General features: G+C 39.1%; 1 protein-coding gene across 3 annotated transcripts in view; it reads left to right on the top strand.

Moving 5' to 3' along the window:
- Window positions 1–16,982, top strand: part of OXR1 (oxidation resistance 1) — a 302,119-nt gene that overhangs the window by 96,584 nt on the left and 188,553 nt on the right. The gene's annotated exons all lie outside the window — the stretch shown is intronic.

Raw genomic sequence — 16,982 nt, 5'->3', positions numbered from 1 at the left:
AGAGAAAATTTCAGATAGAATATAAAAATACGGAGGGAAATACGCTATCTGCAGAAATCATACAATTTTTGCTCACGAATAAATTTCATGAGACAGTTTGCAGCCCACATATTTTATCTTCAATCAAATAAACCTTTGTATGATATCCAGAAACTTTAAAGTCACAGATAGACTATAGGAAAGCAGTTTATTTAAAGTCAGACTTTGTTGTTTTAAATCATGACTGCATCTCTGTTTTCCACTCCACTCACATCTTAATGTGTGTGTATGTAAATTACACAATGCATCTTAGGATTCATAATAGAAAGTATGTATATGTCACTTGGAAAACATTTTCAAAACTACTTGGAGTTGATTTCTTTTTTCCCAGAACAATTTCATTTGCTGACAGTTCTCACTGCATCATCTTATATGGCAAGGGACCAGCTGATGCAGGTTTTACCTCTTTGGCTAAAGAATGAATAGGTATTTTAAAGTACATAGTGTCTTGTTTTCTTTGACAAATGTAATTTTGCCCAGGAGGTAATTACCAGAAAAACTGCTTGCTAATTACTCCTTTTTCTTTGGGCTAATACTTGTCCTTGTGAAAAATGTCATTGAAGGCCAGTCTATAAGGATGGATCATTGTAAGTCAGGAGAGAAAAGTGTACGTATTTAATATGAAATGTATTCATTTTAGTTTTTTCATCTTTTGTGGTCCAAACCTTTGTATAGCATGGTTTTGCTTTTTTTATTCTGTGTTGTCAGCAGTAAAGTAACAAAATAGATTCTGCTCTGTATGTCTAGAGGGCCCCCCCCCAAATATGTATGATATTTTGCTTCTACTGTGTAGGGAGGATTAAAACACACAATGGACCTGTCACTATCTCCAAATTTGCTACTGCCCTTAATCAACTGAGTATATGACAAGAATGATGAATGAGTTTCACAATTTTCCTTCTTCTTCCTTGATCCTTGGATAACAAGTAGAATCTTAGTCCACATTTCACGTTGAGATAGAAAAGAAACATAGAAATGTAATTAGTTTAATGTGTGTAGTGAGATAAAGCAATATTTGGGTTCTAACTCCAGCAATGCCCTTGAGATTAAATGGGAGAATATGTGGTAGACAAAGAATTGTTCTTCCCCCAAAACTCTGACCTTGTCACTGTCTCAGGAGCAACTTGCAATCTCAAATCTTTGAATGATAAGGCAGCGTTCTTGTTGCCTGTGAAGTGAGGAATGAATGTTAAATATGAAGTCACTGAGCTTTCATTCTTTCATTTGCTTCCTGTGACAAAACCAATGACCCAGGAGTCCCGAGTGACCACCGATGTCTAGTTGCCGGCTCTCGTGATCTATGGAATTTTGTGGTGCGAATTGTCATTATGTGTAGACTACTTAATCAAGCTCCTGAGAAATTAGCCAAGATTTTTTTTTTAAAGAAACAGTACAATTATCAAGGAAAAACACAGCAGCTACTATACGTGAAGTGCTACATTTAAGGTGCCCATCTTTTGCCTGTATATGTAAAAACCTCGGTAGGGAAGCTGTCGTTTGTAAGTTATGGAAGTGTCCCCTTCTTAGTTAATGCGGAATGAAGTATTAGATTATGTGACGCAGTAGCTCTACTGTCTACACGTCTGTTCTAAGCACTGAAGATCTGTCTGTGAATAAGGTGGGCGAGCTGCCACCTCTCCCATCATTAACGAAGGCATTACAGACCACAGATCATTTACAAAAATATATGTCTATGATACATGGTCTGGAGAAAATACAAATAAAATAGGGTGACGGGAGGAGCTGACAACTTCTGGTTGGGTGACCAAGGAAGATCTTTCTCTAAAGAGGCTTTCTTTTGAATGGAGACCTGGGTAACATGGAACCAGGCATGTGATTTTCTAGGGATGGTGCATTTCAGGCAGAGAAAACTTCTAGTACGAAAGCTTTGAGGCTAGTAGAGTTTCTAGAAACAGACAGGAAAGTGCGGACAGGAGAGAGAGTGAGGAGAAGCATAGGGGTGAGGACCGTGAAGTTGACAGAGGCCAGGTTGTGTAGGACCTGCAGAATTTGGTAAGTAGTTTGAAATCTATTTAGTGAAGATGAGAAGCCATTGGAAAGAATGGCTTGATCTGAATTGTGTTTTTAAAAACAGTACTTTGCTCTTTGTGTGGAAAATGGATTGAATGAGAGGACAGTGTGGAAGCAATACGAGGCCAGAGTGGCGTCCAAAGAAGGAATGATGGTGGGTCAGCCTGAGTCACAGCCAGGATATTCTTCTCAGGACTCTCCAAATTATCCTTCTCTGAAATGCCTCCTAGCTCTGCCAAATAAAAATGTTATCCATCTAAATGCTGCTTCAGTGCTCCCACAGCTGTTTCCCAGCCCAGAGCTGGAGGCTCTTGGTATCCCTTGCTCCACTTGGAGATTATTTTGAACCATCCAGGTGGTTTTGATCAAATTGCATACATGTAGAATATTCTTCTTAAGTTCCAATATAAACTCACAGACACAATTGACTAAAGACATTTCTACAGCCAGGAGGTTAAGGCAATATTTAAATTCATAATCTACAGTACTTTGGGGTTGAGCTCTGACCTGCAAGATTCGGTTTACTGAATAAGAAAGGCTTCATCAATCTGGACTGTCATTCTAGAAATGTTCCCTTCTACATAATTCCTGGGTGCTGAAGCATCATTTATAAGAAGCTATGCTTTGGGAAATCCATGTGGGGGCTGGTGTTGGGTAACACGAGCAGATCCAGCTTCCCAGATGTGCAGCCGGCACAGCTGTGTGGGGCCTTGTGCTTAAAGGGTTTTCGCGCTTGGTTTTATGCTCTGCTGTCTCGATCTTAAATTCTTAATACATTTTTAAACGAGGAACCCTGCACTTTCATTTTGCCCAGGGAACCACAAATTATGTAGCTGGTCCTGAGCACAAGGCTTAGAAATTTGTATGAAAATCTGCCCCTGTGCTGTAAGGCATAGAGAAGCAGAGAGAGAGTGGAGCAGATCTGAATAAAGGGGTTCTCGGCAGAGGAAGTGCATTGCCTGCAGAAGGTGAGGTCATCTCGGCAGTGGTGTTCAGGTGCCTGTGTGCCGTCCCCGCCCACCTGGTTTTCCCTGTCCCCGGGAAAATAAGAACCAGGATGGTGATGCCCTCAGTTTTTGATAAAGATAAATTTGTTCAGCTCAGAGATCTGCTCTTTATTCTGAAATTAGGTGAATCTTGCCATTTTGGGTGTCATATGTTTTCTATTTTGTAACATGTTGGTAATAGGTAGCAACTTTTTCTTTATTTTTAAAGCATTTCTATAAAGTAGAACTTGACTGTCTCATTTTGGTCTAATGCTTCTTGATAGAAAACAAAATACAAAAAGCCTTCATCCTGTCCCTGTCTTCTGATCTACTTTTACCTCTTTTTCCCCTAATCCTAACCTTACTATTCTCTTATTCTGATTATTCCCAATAGCAATGGCAGACAGTTCACAAATACTTGAACCTAATTTCTTAAAGTTGAGTGAAAGATCATCAGAAATAAATTCTGATGACTATTAAGACTTACCAGTAAATCCTAAATTGAGGTGGGATTACCCTCTTGCAACCAGAGTACTTAGCATTTTCTATAATTTTGTTTTGCAAATCCATCCCCTTTCATTTTCTGAAGGAAAACAACCATTTTCTTTTTGTCTTTATGTCCCCAGCACTTAGCATAGTGCATTAGGCTCAATAAGCCTTTAATGAATATATTGAATATATATATATAAATATATATATATATATCCATATATATATAAATGCTATTTAACTAGAAATGTCCCTGAACTGGACGGGTGTCTCCATTCTGTCACCACCTTCTTTGGCAGTTCCCACCCTACCTTAGCAAGAGAGCAGTGACCTTACGAAAGGTTAAAGGTACACTATGTCTATAGTAGGATGTTAAAATTAGACATTTTCTCTGTTTTGGTGGGAACTGAGAAGACACCTGTCACTAGCACATTTCAAAATGAGGGGTGAGACCACCAGATCGGGATTTGAAAAGCTGATGGTCAGGGATTGATTTTCTGACTCTTAGTTGACCACCCACCACCAGCCAGTATAACAGTTTGGAGATGAGAACAGGATTTTTAGAGAGAGCTGCTGGCATTCTGGGAAGCTTGTCCTATCCCAGCCCCCAACCTCACGGTAACTCTGTGCAGGCGCCCTCACTGGGACAACCCAGAAAGCTTGAGGAACCAGTGGACTAGACTGACTCAACAGTGAGGAATCAAAGAGTAGGGAGAATCTGACAAGGGGATGCAAAGAGCATCATGGATGTACTGAAACCGACAGGAGAAGGAATCCTTGTTTCTTGTTGGCAAGATGGGACCATATGAGAGAAAGACTGGCCTCAAAGAGTCTTACATCTTGTCCAAAGGGCTGCCTGTGGGAGGGAGGCAACCCCAGCAGAAATAACATGGTAGTGTACACAGGGACTGGGGAAGGAGCTATTCGTGACCAGTGGGAAGAGTTGCGTTCACTCAAAAAGAGGAAACTGCAGATGAGGGATCTCCAGTTAGGAATGGACTGCAAAAAACTCATCCAATATCCCATCTGACAAGAGAGAGTTGGCTTTAAGTACCTAACAAAATGCAGAGTGCTGATGCCGGCGAGTGAGATCCCTGGGGACTGGTACCATAGTGCCTCAAATGCAGAGGGAGTCACCAGATGCTGGGGGAACACAACGACGTGTAAACTTGTGAGGCACTTGTCGTGGGGGTGGTTATCAGCACTGTACAGATAAGAACGAGGAGGTGCAGGGGAAGTGTATTGAGCCAGGTTTATTCCTAGTAATGGCAGAATCTGGTCAAGAACACTGGTCTGAAAAGGGTCCCAGATCAGTCCCGTACTGCCATTACCAGGGTCGTAAGAAGGCTCCAAGGCAGTCTTTCCTGGGGCATTTGTACTTACCTGGTTATTCAGTTTATCCTTAGGTGAAATCAAGCCTTTAATGGTGGCTAGTGTGCCTGGCAGGGTACAGGGCACTGGCAGGTTCAAATATAAATACGACAATCCCTGACCTTAAGTAGCTTATGGCGTATAGATTAAAGGCAGTAATTGGTGATTTACGTAATATATAGCATGAGCTTCAGAAATATTAGTTCCATTAATGCCACTGTGAAATTAAGTGGTTGAACTCAGCTTCCCTGCAGATTTTAAGGGTTCTCCAATCTACAGTTAAATATAGATTGCTACATTTTGCCATCATCTGATTTTATTTCTTATTCTCTAATGATGAGTGAGTTTAATGATGATTGATGAATATACTATTTTAAATAGAGTTATGTAGGAATTTCTGTCAGTCCTTAATGTAATTGGGAATTAACATATATATGGATATATTTTTTCTACTGCCCTTTTTTCCCTGGCTTTAATATGTAATATTTTGCTTCTCTGCATTCAATCTCCATTTGATTTTCCTCCTAATGTAATTTACCATCTGCAGAAGTATGAGGCCTGGAAAATATGGGAGTGAAATGCCCATTAGTAAAACACCAGTATGTCAACAGATATTTAAAAGGGTCTTCGAGCCCAGGCCTGTTTCTGAGATGATGTATTCAACCATCATTTTCAGCTTTCAAAATTAGTCCAGCTCATAGGTCGGGAGACATGCTCTGTTTTCACATAACTGTTATGACTATTGTGGTTTTCTAACCACAAAGATGTGACAGTAATTTCTTGAGAAAGATTTGGGACATTGTGACTGAGCCAAACTAAAAATGAAAGAAGATGGAGAGAGTAAACATAACCTCATGCCCTGTGAGTCTACTGAGTAAAGACATGTCTGGAAATCTATGCAGAGGGATCATTTATTCATTTATTCATTGATTCTTACTCATGGGGTAAATATTCTTGGTGTGCACAGACTGTGCAGGGCCCTTGGTAGGTGGATAAAGGGCATGGGCTTCCAGCTCCACTAGAGCGAACAGCAAAGTGAGGGAGACAGAACAGAGAAAAGTAAACATAAACAAACGTATCATTAGACTTTGTGATAAGTACCATGAGATGCAGGTGAGCGGAGCCCTAAAGAACAACCTGAGCTTGTGTGGGGCTAGGAGGTAGGAGGTCAGAGACAACTGACTTAGAATCATGGGGGATGGTTTTCCTGAGGACACTTAAAAAATGAGAAGCAACCAGCAACTCAAAGAGCATTTCAGTCAACAGGGATAGCATATGCAAAGGCCCCGGGGAAGGAAAGAGCTTGGCATGTTTGAGAGCCTTGAAGGACATCAAGGTGACTAGCATGTGATCAAGAAGAGACGGAGATGTACAGGGCCTTATGGAGCATGGAAAGAAGTTTAGAAATTCCTCAGGTCACAGTAGGGAGCCATTTAATTCTTTGAAGCAGGAGAACACCATCTTCTTTAGGCTGAAAATGCTTGTTATGGCCGCTGTAAGAATAGGGTAGGAGGAGAGAAAAGTCTAATGGGGAGACCAATATAGAGGCTTTGGCATTGATCCAGAGGGCTGATAACTGAGGAGGTGGTAGTGGAGATGAAGAGTGGAGAGATTTAAAGTATAATTTGAAGGCAGAATAGAGAGAAATGGTTCATGAATTAGAAGTGGAGAGTGTTGCAAAGGAAGGGATCAAATATAACTTCCAGTTTTCTAGTTTGAGTAACTCTGGGTGTTGGTGCCATTTACAGAGATAAAACAGAAAGGAAGATTAGGGGTGAGTTTGGGAATCAAGAAATTGTTTAGGGACCTGTTGAGTTTAAGATGGGCCACAGGTAATGGATAAGGCCAAGTAACTAGTTGTATATTTAAGTTTGCTCTTCTGGGGAAAGTGTGGGCTGGAGGTCTATGTATGGGAGTTTTCAGCATATAAATATTTCACCCCAAGGGAACAGATGAGAACATTTAGGGAGATACAGAACATAGACAGAGGAGGCCCGGCTCTGTAAGGCCCCTGGGTATTCCAGAATTTAGTGCTGAAAGGGAAAAAAGAACTTTTTAAGGAATAAGGAATAAGTGGAAAAAGGAATATTAGAGTAATTGTTTGTCAGGGACTCTAAGCTAGAATGTTTCAGGATAGAGGGGCCATTAAAAAAAAAGTTGAACACTTATGTACCAGTGCACATCATGCTGAATATTTATATGGGTGATGTTATATTTTTAATAACTCTTCAAGGTAATTCAACTCATTTTACAAATGTGGAAACTGTAGAAAGATTAAATAATTTGCCCAAGATGCTGTGATAAGGAGCCAAGTTTGGGTCCATGGCCTTACCCTTTGAACCATCCGCCTCCATCAATGCATCCTGCAACTAAAAGGTTAAGAGAGGTGAAAACCAAAACAGGTAACTTTTGACTGCATGACGTGATGGAGAACCTAAATGAGTTGCTTTGTGAGAATGGTGGGTGCAAGGCAGGTCTGAGAGGATTGTGCATTGATGAAGACATGAAGCCAAGTGCTGTGAAACTGAGAAGGGAAATCGAGAAATGGGATGGTAGCCTTAGGGGGAAAAAAAGGTGGGGGGGTGGTCTTCCTGAAGGGAGGGGAGATGTTAGCACCTGGTTGAGTGCCAGAAGGAATGGTTTAGCAAAGAGGGAGCGATTCATGACCAGGATGGAAAGCAGATAACCTAGGAGTAAGTTGTGAAAGCGAAGGAGCGAAGGAGCAGGAATATTGTCTCCCTTGCCTGCATCCCTTCCTTTTGCATGTAAAATAGAAACGTCTTTCCTTTCTGAGGGATTTGGAGGAGACTTTTGGCTCTCTACATCTGTGCCTCCCCAAAGGAAGAAGAGTGACCTCTCAGGCTGTGGAAGGGACTTCAGATGTGTGACCCCACATCCTCTGCCTTCTCTCTTCGGGACCTGAGCCCACAGCATCCTTGTGATGTTCTCTGAACATGGGGCAGCCTTAGCAGGATACTGCTTCTCCAAGCTGCCAGCTTGTGTTGGGGTCCCTGACTCCTGTCCTTATTCCTCAATTGGTTCAAGATTTCCAGAGGGAAGCGAGTAGTTAACATCTTAATACCTCAAGAATAGAGAGAGGATGGAGTTGGATTCAGAGAACACATGGAGAGATTAGCTTTAACAAGAGGAGGACCATACCCTTTTCTGTAATAGGAAGTGTTTTTAAATAGTGGGGAAAGATAAATGTAGGTTTATAGAGTTGCCATTGGAAGGAAGACAATGACCTCTTTAATGTTATTTTAAATATTGTATAGTATGTTTGTCTGAAGAAAGTTTAAAATCCAACTTCATTGGTTGGGGGCACACTACCTAGCCTTCATGTGTTGAATCAGTGTTATTAGAACAGAAAAAAAATGTAACAGATCCCCCAGAGATCCTCACATTGGGAGAGAGGACATGGCATGCTCTATCTCGGGTAGCTAGTTAGAATCTATGTGGTTTTCAAAAAAAAACCTTGTAAATCAAAAATACAATCAATAATGCAATCTTAAATATAAAAAACACAAAGCATTATTTTCACTTGAAAACATTTAGGATGACTTAAGGATTTGTTATATTCATCAATAGGTTGGGGTGGTTTAAAGAAGTAAAGAAACAATGAATTAGAGTGATGTTTTCCGTCAAGTTTCTGAATTAATATGTAAAGAAACCTATGTTTTATTATTTCTTTTTTATTTCTCATGTATTCATTTGGGGAAATTGAGATGGAAGATTGTTGTGCTACATTGGCATTTTAACTATAAACCATTGGACTGTGGCCCAGATTATTATTACCTGCAGAAGCTATCTTGATTAAGTCTGGAGATACCTTATGTTGTGCATAAGCAAAACTACATTTTAATCAACTAGTCCATATGCTTTATACAGATAGTTTGTAATAGGCCATGTTAAAAATAGATTCCTTTAATCAGCAATGTTGGATAGAAGCCTAACATCTTAAAATAGTCTTATTTATTCTGATTCCATCTTCCTAAAATGAATAAACAGAATACAGTCGATGTGGCAATAGCATGTGACAAATCATTTCATCAAAGGTAATACAATTAAATTCCATCTTTCTGAGTTATTGCAAAAGACTGTTCAACATATACAAAAATTTGACTTCCAAATCCTTCAAGCCCTAATCTTTGAATTTGCATAATGTGTTTCTACTTTCAGGATTTTCCAGTTGAAAGGCTTTGAAGTTCCAAGGCAAAAAACCGAAATAAATTGGAAATTTGTGTAATTTCAAAGTGAATGCTTGCATTATAGTGGTATAATTGGAGAGCACGTGGAAGGGGAAACTCATAAAAAATTCTACTACTATTGATAAGTGTTTTGAAATTTTATAGTAGAAAGATAATATACAGAATTCTTTATGAGTGCTCAAAAAATATAAATTAGAACTTACCCATCAAAAAAGTATCTAATATTAGAGGACTTAAAAGTGGTGCATCCCGAACTTGACCCCAGATTTTGATTCCAGGGTCCTTGGTCTTTCAGTTCTCCACGCCATCACTGAAATGTTTTACATAAAGGTGTCGATTTATCAAGACTATAGAGTGTTTCTTTAGAAATTAAAAAGCTAGATTTAGTGGAAAAAGAAGTGAAATATTATTCTGATTTGTCATACTATTGGTAATGGAGGAGGGCAATTTCCTTTGTCTATCTAAGCTCGAAAACCTTCCCATGATCAGGTGGGGTGGACCCTATGTTATATGAATATACTACATTGATTATTCTTTCTGCTCCCAAACTGTCCAAAGTTACTTACTCTCTCAGTTTATCTTCATAGATTTTATATGTGAACTTGCTTGCATTTTTTGTATTATTTCTTGTGGCTTTGTCCTATGATGAAACCATTCATTCATGTACCAATTTATTTATTACGTGCCTTCTATATGGCAAGAACTATGCTAAGTCCTAGAAATGAATTGATGCGCAGACTGAATTTCTGTGAATGTAGAAATTCAGTTGATCTGGTGGTGAGGACTCCTGATTAAAAAATGCTTCTCTCCTACCTCTTTTCTCTGAGCTGGTCTAAGCACAGGGCTATAAATAAACTAGCTGGCAAACTTGGAGGACTCAGATATCTTTTTCATGAAAGGTCAGTAAGAAATGCTAACCTTTTAGGGTTTATTGAACTCTGTAGAGGCAGACTGGTTTTGGATTTAATTTCTACTATTCTTATTATAAAATTAGGAATGATAGCAATGAATACATGTATGCTTCTATATGATTGATATACCAGCCTTGTCCTTCACTGAGTTGAATTCAATTGCATTTAACAAGAAAATTTCTAGCAAACCATTTCTACATGTCACTGCACCTGTGGCTCACTTCTTGAATTTTCTGTCCTCTGAATCTCCAAGATAGGAAAGCATAAATCTCTTAGAATGAATGCAGGGCTAGAAACATACCCTATTATAACAAAGTGTCTGTAATTTTTGTGTCCCATTAACTGTTCCCATACCAATTTGCACTCCCAAAGGATACTTCCGTTGAGACGTTTTGCATTGGTTTGGAATTGTAAAACAAGACTGTGAAATTCCTGATCCCATGTTAATGATATTTTCTGTCCTAATTCTTATGTTTGGGGGTGCAAAGAGTAGATTGGCCATGGCAATTATAGAGCAGACTGTAATTGACATATTCTATATCCTGAGGGATTGTTTTCTTGTTTTAATATGTAGTCTTCCAATCTGTCATTTCTTCTGGTTGGACTTCTGAATAAGCTTGTTTTTTGCTGGTTTTGTGGTTTGTTTTTAGCTGCTGATTTTTAGTCAAACTGTACAGGAGCGGGTAACAAAAGCCCTTAATTTTGCAATGTGAAAGTTTTTTAGGCATCTGCTTTCAAAAGCTCTTTTTGAGTGACGAGATTTTTGCAGCACCACAGTACTCAACTTGGAAAATCTGCATTCTCAGCAGGTTTACTACTTAAAGAAAAAAATCCTTACATTAGCTCTTTTAGGAAGCAGGGAGACAGCTTTGCTAACAGAAATGAGTTGTGCAAATCTCAGATGGTCTTCTCATTGGAAATTACTGGAAAGGACCACAAGTGTTGAGTCTTCGGTGGGGCACAGCCATTTACATGCATCCACGTCTGTGTGTGTACATTTGTGTAAGTATACAACAAATGAGTGAGGTCACAGGGTGAATTTGTTTGGCCACTACTGGTACTGTAGAGTTCTGTCCATCTTACAAAGTGCTATCATTGAAATTAACACATTTTACTTCCTTGGGTCAAGTAGGCAAATCATGAATACCACCATTATGGATAAGAAAACCCAGACAGACTAAGTTCTTGTCCAAAGTCACTGGCTGATGTGTGTCAGAGCTGAAATTTGTCTCTTGTCTCTTAATTCTAAACGGTGGCTTTTTGGTCAGAATATCCTAGTTGGATTCTAGCTTCCCTATTTTTAACCTCCCAACCAAACTTTTCCTATGGCCTAGGGGATATTCCCATTATACTAGAGTAGACTTCCCAACTGTTGCTTCTATTGCCATGGGCATCCTAATGCTACTTGGTAAGTTGGTAATAGAAGATTCTTTTTTCTTTCCCAGTTGGCTAGAGAGCTCAGGAATATATCCAGTTAGTTATAGTGAATGTACAATTTAAATTCCACTTGATGGAAGAAGTAATTCCAGTTAAGAACTCAAGTTAAGTGAAAATATGTTTTTCTTAGGTACTTAAGTTGTACAACTTAAATACATAAAGTATTAATGTAGAGTTCTGTCATGAAGTATTCAGACAAATTAACAAAACTATTAAAAGATGCAAAGCATGACAAAGAAAGATGAAAAGCAATACTTGGTTATGACTTGAAGGGAAGATGATTGAAGGGTGGAGATAGTGAGAAGGTGAAAACCCCACATAGTGAGAGGAAATGGGGAAGTAAGACCGAAAGAGAATGACAAATAATAGATCATAGTAATAAAGGGCTAAATGTGAAGAGAACGTTTAGAGAAGCTTCTCCATGGTGAAAGCTATTGAGATAGAGGATTGACCTGCATCCTGGGGAGAAGTCCTGTGTGCTGAGCAACTTAAAGCCACATTCACTTACTGTTGGCACGTTCCGGGCTCCAGGATGTCTATTAGGTCCTTTGAGCCAAAAGGTGTGTGCATTCCACTCAGTTATTTTGAAAATGAGTGGACGATTTTCTTATGTTCCCAGTAAAGTTGAAATAAGTTATGCAAGAATAAAATCTTGCTGATTACTATGAGAATAATTCAGTTTACGTTGGTCGGTATTGGAAGTTTTCTGCCATTCCTTTTTTCCTCTAGTCCCTGTGACTTCACATTTCATCATCTGCCTACAGGGCTGCTTCTGCTCCTTGGAGAACTGGTTGAAATCATCACGAACCCTATTTTCACAGAGTGGGAAAGTCAAAAGCCTTCCTCACACTTCCTTTCCAATTCTCGTCCTTGCTTCCTCCTGATTCCCTGGTCTGTCACCTCTGTGGAGGTTTCTAGTTTAGGTCAACTCTACACAGATTAAAAATATATATACACTCAAGTGAACTTTCCAGTGGATTCAGTTGTTTTCCAAAAGATCTGAGGACTCTCATGGGACAAATACCATATTGCACACCACACAGAGGACTCCCATTTAGCTTGTCCTCTTGTCATCTTCCACTCCTTCAACAAAACCCATGCTCCAGAATAAGTTAAACCCCCACTGCATTTTGTGAAATGCAGTGCAGCCTCCTGTAAGCTCAATGTTTAGCTTAAGTAGTGCAGCAGGGAAGGATCCTAAGAAATGGATGCAGTTTCCTCAGCATCCATAGAATTCCGAAGAACAAAATGATGTCCCATTCCATCCTCTTATAATGAGACTGGAACTTGCATTCTCTGCAGGTGCTATGCTAGACATTTTCCCATAGGATGTTTACCTACTCCTCAGAACCTTTTGGGGATGTTGTATCCTTACTTTATAGATGAGGAGACTGAGTCTCAGACAAGTGTCCAACGTTGTTGCTATGCTGAAAGGCAGTATTTCAATACCTGTGAGGAGCAGTAGGAATAGTTCTTTGTTGTTCAAGAATAGAGGGGCGAGAAAAGGCAAAGATGATGAAGCATCAGATGGTCTGCCTGTTGGAGCCAGGCCAAGAGGGATGGCTCCTTTGATTTATTTCCTTTTCCCCATCTAAGACATTGACACTTCTTTCCCTTTGGAGATGCAAAGCACATTAAACCCAGATCCTTTCAGTGCCTGTTAAGAGATAATTTTTTGTCTCCATTTGCACTGTTTCATTTATCATCAGTGGGTGTTTTTTCTCATGTACACCTGCAGAGTCTATTATGCTATATTTACATTTGTTTAGCACACTTAACTAAGAACATTGTTAAAAATTTAGAAATATTTCCCTTTCATGAAGCGTGGAAATTGAAGTAGCATTTAACAGGTTTCGTTGTCAACCACAGTAGTCACGTTCAGACTCTTTAGAGGAGTAATTCAGTTACCCATACGGTTCTGCTTCCGAAGAACATGCAACATGAAGTCTTTTCTTAAGCAAGCCCACAAACCTACTAGCAGTGTTCCAGACTCCAGCAGTAACAATGGAAATATGATACCCTTCAAGTCCTGACTGGGGAGAGTGTCTGGTGGGGAAGGACAAAAAGAAGAGGGAAAATTGACTGCTTGCCTTTGGCCTTTGGAGCCCAGAGCTACGTCCTTTGCTCATTCCAAGAAGGCTGTGAAAGGAGTTAGGGGACCGTTAGATGTTTACAGTGATGGAGAACTTCGTTAATTATAGTATCTAGCACTTTATCAAACAGAAGTCGCCATTGCTGATGTTCTCCATTGTGAGGCTTAAGTCTAGTAACTCTGATCCATTCTACAGCAGACCAACAGAAAACATAAACAGTTCCTGGTGATAAAATAATCTATGTGAATTTGAGATAAAATTTTTCATGTTTGCATTTGGAAAATAATCTTTGCTGAGACCTGGAGAGCAGTTAGATTTCTTTCAGTTAAATGTAGTACCTTTCTTTTCAATCCCTATTCCTCTGCACATCCCCCCACAAAAAAAAAAAAAAAGAAGAAGAAGAAGAAAAGCTTGATATTGAAACTCAAATTTAATTTTGAAATAAAGTTTATAAGATGAGCTATAGAAAATTAGCATTTTTATAGTAGAAAATGATCAAATATTGGTGATTTCTTAGCCAATATAGGGTTCAATATAATATTTTGGGGTTCAATATAATATTTTTAGTGTAGTCTGAGTCTTTCTGTGTCTAAGCGTCCTTTTCTGGAAAGCCACATTGGAACAAATTAACTTTGTTGCCTCAACCACCTCCAACTTGTTTCTTAACTTATTAATCTTAATACCTTCTTTAGCTGAGTTTAGTACTACTATAACTTTTGGCTCCAGTCTACAAACTCCAAACTAGGACAAGGATGATATTATGGGAAGATCAAGGCATTAATAAGAAGTAGATAACCCCGTGCTAAGTCAATCCATGTTTCCTCAAGTAGGTGGTACGCTAGTTGATTTTGGTGGCTACTCCTTGAAGGACATTGCATATCATTTGCTTAACTTGGAGATACATTCTTCAACCTGATTTCAACCAGAATGATTCTTTTAAAATACAGTCATCATGCCATGCCTCATTTGCTCAAATCCTCCATTGGCCTTTAATGGTCAGTGTTTAATGACCTTGAAGCTGTATGTAACCTGTCCTCTTTCCCCAGCCCCCAAGCACCATTTTGTTGACCTCATTTCCTGCTTCAGTCTTCCTTCCTTTCTCTACTCCAGCCACTTTGTTCCTCTAACACAAAAAAACAAGTTCTTCACTTGTTAGAATGCTGCTCTCCAAAAGTGCTCACAGTTCCTGCTTTCAGGTCTCTTCTCAAAAGTCCGATGGTCTGAGAGCCCTACCTTGGCTCTCCTTATATAAAGGAGTACGTGGGTACACCTCTACTCTCTAGCCCTTTTCTTCTGCTTCATTTTAACCCCTGGCACTTTTTGCCACCTGATTTGTTAAATATTGGTTGATTCATTTGCTTATGACTTGTTTTCGTCCATAAGAATGAGGATTCCACTATGGCAGGTGTTTTGCCTCTTTTGTTTACTGTGTATCCCTGGTGCCCAGAATAGTACCTGGTTCAGAGCCACCATCTGAGGAATGGATGAATAGTCCTTTCAGTTCATGAAAAGCAGGGAATTGGGGGTGGGAAACAGCCATCTCCAGTGAGGAAAGCATCCCTTCTTGGATTGACACTCAAGGGCCACCTTTGGGAGGCTGCTGGGGGCCAAGAACTTCATTCTGTTTCTTTTTACTGTCACCTTTCTGTGGCAAGTAGCCATTCAGTAACTATATATAATCTTCACTGTAAGTGAATAAGTTAAAAATTCAGTCCATTTTGGATGGAAACTTTTTATTGGAATATACCATATACTCAGGAAAAATGCAAAAACAATAGATCATTAGATTTTCATAAAGTAAATACATACTGGTACCCAGAACCCAGATCAAGAAACAAAACAGTACCAGAATCCCCGAAAGCCCTTTCTGTCTCTATTGATGTAATAACTCCCCAACAGTCATCCTACCCACACTTCTAATATCATAGATAGTGTTGCTTCTATCTGAACTTTATATGAATGGAATCATGCACTGTGTTCTTTTTTGTATCTGTCTTCTTTTGTTCAACATTATTTTTATGAAAACCATTCATGTTGTTGCAAGTATTGTAGTTTGTTCACTTCCACTGCCGTATAAAAACTCCATTTTATAAGCAGTATCACAACTCATTTACCCATTTCTACTGTTGGTGAGACATTTGGGTTGTTTTCGATATTTGTGTATTACAAATAGTGCTTCTGTGAATATTCTTGACTGGATTTTTTAGTGAACATGTCTGTATATGTGCAGGATAAATACTGAGTCAAAAGATGCATTGCCTTCAGCTAAGCAGATAATTCCAGGTATTTGCGCAAAGTGGTCCCATCAACAGTGTCCCAGAATTCCCATTGCTTCTCATCACCACACTTTATATCATGTCTTTGACATTTTAGCCATTCTGGGGGCTCTGAGTGAAATGTGATCTTTTTTTAATTTAATTTTTATTAAAAAAATTTTTTTTGTCTCTTTTGGGGGGGGTAACTAGGTCTATTTATTTATTTATTATTATTATTATTTTTTTAATGGAGGCACTGGGGATTGACCCCAGGACCTTGTGCATGCTAAGTGCATACTATACCACTGAGCTATACCCTCCCCCTGAGTGCAGTGTGATCTTAATTTGCATTTCTCAAGACTAGTGCTGTTGAGCACTTGTTAATATATTCATTGGCAATTTGGATAAAGTGAGTCAATTTTCATGAATAGTAAGTAGATAATATAAATGGTATGTGAATATGGCAGATATCATGTAGGTGATAATTAAATGACTAAAATTTAGTAAACACTACTTTCATTAAAGTCTCTTTTACTGATTGATATATTTGATTCCTTTAACAAAGCTTTTGCTCTGGTAAATTCAATTTAATAGAAGCTTATTGAGATTTAATGATGAATAACCCTCTATGCAGAATGGTGGGAGGCTACCAAGGGCCGTGTCATAGAAAGCTTCCCAGAGGAGGCCCCATCTAAACTGAGCCTAGAAGCACGAGCAGGGTCTGACAGGGGGTCAGAAACTGGAGGCTGAAGTAAAGCCTGGAGGTGTGAAGATGTGTGAAGACTTTTAGGAAATTGCAACTGTGTAGGTAGGATTACCGTAACTGATAAAGAAAACTGCCAATTTGTTTTCCATAGGGAGTTAAGATTTGAAAAATGGCACTTAATGTTGGCCTCCAGAAGTACCAAGGGCCAAAAGTAAGCAGGGCTTAGGGTTCAGTTATGTGACAAATATCAAGCTGTGTAGCTAGAAGTTGTATGAATTTAACTCCTATCACTTACTGATTATTTTTACACAAAGAGACATGTTCTCATGCATGAGTGGGGAAAATGTTTTATGGATAACCTTTTGCTCTCCATGTTAGGCCTGATGTCAGCTCTCTAAAATGTAGAAGTAAGCAATACATTTATTGCCATTGAGAGTATCTGGAGAAACAGTATAA

The sequence above is a fragment of the Camelus ferus genome, chromosome 25, assembly GCF_009834535.1.
Source record: "Camelus ferus isolate YT-003-E chromosome 25, BCGSAC_Cfer_1.0, whole genome shotgun sequence".
In the NCBI taxonomy this organism is placed as follows: domain Eukaryota; kingdom Metazoa; phylum Chordata; class Mammalia; order Artiodactyla; family Camelidae; genus Camelus; species Camelus ferus.
This window is presented reverse-complemented; position numbering and strand designations above follow the sequence as displayed.